Here is a 6,000-nt window from a genome sequence, read left to right as displayed (position 1 = left end):
GTAGAGACAGGCCTAGGACGGGATTACGTACCATCACTGCTTTTAGTAAAAAAAAAAAAAAAAAAAAAAAAAAAGCTTCCATTTCAGACCATCTTCGTGGTCACTGCAGGTCTCCGGGTGGGGCTGTCACGCAGGCCCCCTGAGCTGCCAGGTTAGCGTGTGGCCCCTTTAGTCCGCAGGCGTCTGTCCCAGGATCAAACATGCAGGGTCTGTGTCGGGGCCCTGGGTCTGGCTCTGGCATCTGTCACCCTGAGGCCGTTGGTTCCAGCTCAGTGCCAACAGAGCCCCCACGTCGGGTGCAGCGAGGCAGCCCCGGGGCGAGTTCTCTCGGTCTAGACTGCTCGGCCGCCCTCCGGACTCCCCTTCTGCTCCCGTCCTGAGAGCCTCTGCTCCTGTGGGCACCTTCGTCTGCTTAGTGCGGGCGGGAGGCGGGCCGTGCACGCTTCCCCTTAAAGTGTGGGCTGTACGGGAACCTTTGGAGAACTGGTCGCCTGGCTCTTTAAAGAAAACTTGCCCTGGCCAGTTTGGCTCAGTGGATAGAGCGTCGGCCTGCGTACTGAAGGTCCCAGGTTCGATTCGGTCAAGGGCATGCACCTGGGTTGCGGGCACATCCCCAGTGGGAGGCGTGCAGGAGGCGGCTGATCCATGTTTCTCTCTCATCGATGTTTCTAACTCTCTCTCCCTTCCTCTCTGTAAAAATTCAATAAAATATATTTTTTAAAAAAGAAGAAAACTTTACAAATGGAGCCCTTTCCATCGGAAGCCCTCCTCCGTGGGTCTCTCCTTTCTCGGGATGCAGGGGTCTGGCCCGCATGGAAGCGGCCCGGGGTTACTGCTGGGAGGAGCGAAAGCCCAGCGGGCAGCTGTGTCGTTAGGGTGACGCCCGAAGACCGAAGGGTCACTGGTTTGGTCCCCAGGCAAGGGCAGGGCACGGGCACGTGCCTCAGCTGCAGGTCTGCTCCCAGCCCTGGTCAGGGTGCCTGCAGGGGCCAACCAATCCATGCGTCTCTCTCGCTTCGATGATTCTCTCTCCCCACCACCCCTCGCCTCCTCCTTCCCTTCCTCTCTGAAAATCAATGGGAAAACACTATCCTCAGGTGAGAGCTGAAAAGGAGTGAGAAGAGACATGGAGGTGAAGATTGATTGATTGATTGATTGATTGATTGATGTGAGAGAGAGAAATACGGATTTGTGGTGGCACTTGCGTACGCACTCCCTGGTTGACTCTTGTATGTGCCCTGGCTGAGGACCAAACCCACAACCTGGCAAATCAGGACTAAGCTCGAAGCAGCTGAGCTACTGGCCAGGACTGAAGGTGAATTTTTTTTATCTCGGCTACAACCAGTTTCTTTCTTTTTTAAAATATATTTTTATTGATGTCAGAGAGGAAGGGAGAGGGAGAGAAACGTCATTGTTGAGGGAGAATCATGGATCGGCGGCCTCCTGCACGCGCCCCACACTGGGGATCGAGCCCACAACCCGGGCCTGTGCCCCGACCGGAATCAAACCGGGACCTCCTGGCTCCTAAGTCCACGTTCAACCTCTGAGCCCCGCCGGCCGAGTCCCAACCAGCCTTTGAGGAGCAGAGAGAATATCTGGGGAAGGCGCTGGCAATATCTGGAGGCAAGCTTCCATTCCGCTGGAGTTCTGGTCTGAGGGCAGGTGGATGGGGGTGTGTGGGGGGGGACTCCTGGTTCTCACGCTTTAGAAGGAGGGTCCGCCGGGGGCGTTTCAAAGGTTAAGCTCAGACAGACGCACAGACAGGGCTCAGCGGGCCGAAGGCAGAGAAGCGGTTCACGGAAGGCGAGTTATGCATGTTCACCAGTCAGGAGCGTGCGTGTCCCCGAGTGGGCTCTCCCATGTCCCCCTTTCGGATCCACACCCATGTTCCCGTGGCCGGGAGGGAGCTGTTCAGGTTTTTCCTGTGTTTAGGGGGTTGTCTGTGTAGCTCTTCGTGTATTTTGAGCAGAAATCTTTTATCCAGTGTGTGTTTTTTGAAGATTTTCTCCCAGTGTGTGGCCTGTTTTGTTTTATCCTCCAAACAAATTCTTTTACAGAGTGGCTTTTTAATTTTATAAAATCTATATTATTGAATTTTGTAAATTAAAGTTTATATCCAGCCCAGCCAGCGTGGCTCAGTGGTTGAGCGTTGATCTATGAACCAGGAGACTGGGGTTCAATTCCTGGTCAAGCCGCCTGCCAGGGTTGTGGGCTTGACCTCCCAGTGGGGGCAGGAGGTGCGTGCAGGAGGCAACTGATCCATGATTCTTTCTCATCATTGATGTTTCTCTCTCTCTCTCTCCGCCCCCCCTTCCTCTGAAATCAATAGAAATATTTAAAAAATATAAAATAAAATGTCCACCACTACACCGGTTCCTGACTGTGTTTATGTAAATGACCCACTGAAACCTAAAGGAATAGAAGGGGCGGGCGTCCTGAGGCTGGAGGGGAGAGGCGGGACCAGGCAAAAGGTGGGCAGGGCTGTAAGTGACCTGGGAGCCTGAGACCTGAGCTGGGGGGGGGGGGGGGGGGGGGGGGGGGGAGAGGCAGAGGTGCCACTCAGGGCCTGTGACCGGGGGGAGCAGTGCTGGGGACCAGCTGAGGTGTGGCTGGAGGCCAGGGGTGAGGCCAGGAGTGAGGTGGGCCTGGCGCACAGCAGGTGCGCAGTGGGCGGGGCGGAAGGTGGGGGTGGGAGCAGAAAAGGTCTCAGGTCCCACCTACAGTTTGCCCTTCCTGCGGGCCCACTGGTCTGTGATGATCTAGACCAGCGGTTCTCAACCTTCCTGATGCCGCGACCCTTCAATACAGCTCCTCATGTTGTGGGGACCCCCAACCATAACATTATTTTCGTGGCTACTTCATAACTGTCATGTTGCTGCTGTTATGAATCGTCATGTAAATATCTGATGTGCAGGATGTATTTTCATTGTTACAAATTGAACATAAAGCATAGTGATGAATCACAAAAACAGTGTGTAATTATAGATATGTTTTCCGATGGTCTTAGGCGACCCCTGTGAACGGGTTGTTGAGAACCGCGGGTCTAGATGATTCTACGTTGCTGGACGTTTGGCAAAGCAACGTCACTGTTTTTCTCCAAGAACATGGCTGTCTCGCTGCCCGTTTGGGCGTCCGTCTGTGGGTGGGACCGCGACTCCCATCCTGCAGGGCGAGCCCCCTCGCTTCGGCCTTCCCGGGGCCTGTTGTCTGCCGTGGGGCCTTTTCACTGGTTACAGGTTTAACCCCAGGACCAGCCGAGCAGAAACCCGCGTGCGAGGCGTGAGGGGTCCGGGAGCCACTGCCCTGGGCAGCGTTCCCATCCTGGGTGTTTGCCGAGGGGCGAGGAGAGAGGGAGGGAGGTCGTGTGGGGTGGGGTGAGGGGAGGCCTGGTCGAGTTACCCCGTCTCCACATGCCTTCGAGGGGCTGGTGGGGTAACGGGCCAGGAAAGACGGCGAGCAGGACTCTGCGTCCGGCTCCAGTCACCTGGGCGCTTGCCGGGCGACAGGAGCCAGACCGGAGCTGAGCTGTCCACCCGCTGGAGCCGGGACGCGCGGGGAGGACGCGGGGAAAGGGGCCGGGGCTCCGAGGGCGAGAGGCCGCTGGCGCCGGTGGGACAGGTGTGGCGAGACTTGGAGCCAACATTTTCCTCCCGGCTCCACCACGTGCGATGGGCCGTGGTCGGCAAACTGCGGCTCGCAAGCCACATGCGGCTCTTTGGCCCCTTGCGTGTGGCTCTTCCTAAGCCTTGGGAGTCCCCTAATTAAGTTAATAACCATGTACCCACCTATATAGTTTAAGTTTAAAAAATGTGGCTCTCCAAAGAAATTTCAGTTGTTGTACTGTTGATATTTGGCTCTGTTGACTAATGAGTTTGCCGACCACTGGCTGGTGTCCTGAGGTGAAGGCGAAGAGAGACCGGTGACATGTCTCCATCCTGTCCAGGCAGCGTGTGAGATGTGGGGGTGCCTGGGGGAGGGGTGCTTGAGGATGGGGGTTCCTGGGGGAGGGGTGCTTGGGGATGGGGGTGCCGGGGGGAGGGGTGCTTGGGGATGGGGGTGCCTGGGGGAGGGGTGCTTGGGGATGGGGGTGCCGGGGGGAGGGGTGCTTGGGGGTGGGGGTGCCTGGGGGAGGGGTGCTTGGGGATGGGGTGCCGGGGGAGGGGTGCTTGGGGTGGGGGTGCCTGGGGGCGGGGTGCTTGGGGGTGGGGATGTCTGGGGGCGGGGTGCTTGGGGTGGGGGTGCCGGGGCGGGGCGGCCAGCTGGAGGCCTGTGGGCACTTGTTTGCAAGTCGCGCTTCCTCAGGACCCTTTCCTGGGGGGCGCCCCCCATGGGACCCCGTTTTGTGGTCACCTCCCCGGGCAGGATTTGGGGTGCACTCCTCCAGGACAGAAGGTGCAGCAATGAGCCCAAACCCACAGGTGAACAGCTAGGCAGTGGTCGCAAACTGCGGCTCGAGAGCCACATGCGGCTCTTTGGCCCCTTGAGTGCGGCTCTTCCAAAAACACTGGCTTCCGCGCAGGGGCCACGAAGTTTCAATCGCACTGTACGCGCGCCCACACGTGGGATTTTGTGGAAGAGCCACACTCAAGGGGCCAAAGAGCCGCGGTTTGCGACCACTGGTGGGAGGCAAGCATATAGGGGGGTGGGGGCGGGGGCGCCCACGTCTGTAGAAACGGGCGGTCTCATCGGTCTGAGAACCAGGCACGTGGCCGCTTGGATGCCCGCCGTCTGTCCTCACACACGTGGTGGGGTCCGGGCCCTGGTCCTGTGTCTGCGGGACCTTCGCCCACGAGTGGGGGGACCTGGGGTTGGGGGGACGGCGCTCCCATGGACACAGAGGGTTCAGGGCGGGGAGTGCGGAGAAGTGGGCTCTATCCGAATGCTGGTGGGCCTCATCCAATCAGTCGAGTGACCAGAACTCGAAGCTGCCCCAGGGCAAGAGGAGGGCTCCTGCGGCCTCCCCGGCCTGCAGCCCTGAATGGAAATCCAAATCTTGGGGTCTCCGCTTGGCCAACTGCAGGTCTGGGGACAGCTCAGCCTCCACAAACGCGAGTTAAACCTTCATCGGAGCCTGTGTGCACGGACCCGTCGGCCGGTGTCTCCAGAAACCCCAGCGAGCACAGCCGGTGGGAAGCAACACGAGGAAGCTACGGAGGGTCCTGCGTCCTGCGTCCTGGGTCCTGGGTCAGCCACTCGGCAGGCCCCGCAGGTTGATCTGGCCGAGCCCCACCCAGGTGGTCAGCTCGGCCATGGGGTCAAGAGCAGCCCAGGGGCGCCAGTGAGGAAGGCAGGACGGAGGGGAACGCGCCCCGACCCCACGGGGCCTCAGCGTGGACTCTGGAGCAGTGTGACCGCGACGGCTCTGAGCTGCAGCCACAGCAGCAGGTCCCGGCTGCCCTCCCCGTGGTGCCCGCCCTCCCGGGTGGGGACGGAGGCCACGCAAACCCTCGCTGGCCGGATGTGTGGCCCTTGTCCACGGCACAGGCCTCGGTCACAGGCGAGAGGTGAGACCCGGGCCTCCCAGAGCGACGTGAGAGGAGCTCGTTTGTGAAATGAAACGTGTTTTGTGCTGATGAGCGAGAAGCAGGTGGTGGAAGAGGAGGGAGGTCAGGCCTCCTGCTCAGGGCGCGTGAGGTCGGGGACGGGCGCCCCTCTCCTCCTGCAGGTGAGGAGGGTGCAGTGCCCCCACATCCACCCGCTGGTGCGAACCCCCGGGGTCCTAGTGAACTGGAGCCCGACACCCTCTGAGGGGGACGCACAGGCTCCCGAGGCCGCTAGCGAGCAGCTCTTCTGTGCTGGGCGGGGGGCAGGAGGCGGGGGGCACACAGATGAGACGAACCCCAAACAGAAGCCCGGGTTCCATGCTGGGCAGAGGCACCTGGAGGGCAGGACCAGTTCTGGCTTCATGGGCTCTCGTGGGGACGGGGTGATGGGGTGACGTGACTGAGCTGTCCCGGCCCCACCAGCCTGGGGGCGTGGGGACCAGCACAGGGGCCCTGG

The sequence above is a fragment of the Myotis myotis genome, unplaced genomic scaffold (genome assembly GCF_014108235.1).
Source record: "Myotis myotis isolate mMyoMyo1 unplaced genomic scaffold, mMyoMyo1.p scaffold_m19_p_36, whole genome shotgun sequence".
NCBI classification, from domain to species: Eukaryota; Metazoa; Chordata; class Mammalia; order Chiroptera; family Vespertilionidae; genus Myotis; species Myotis myotis.
Note: the sequence above shows the minus strand (reverse complement) of the source record.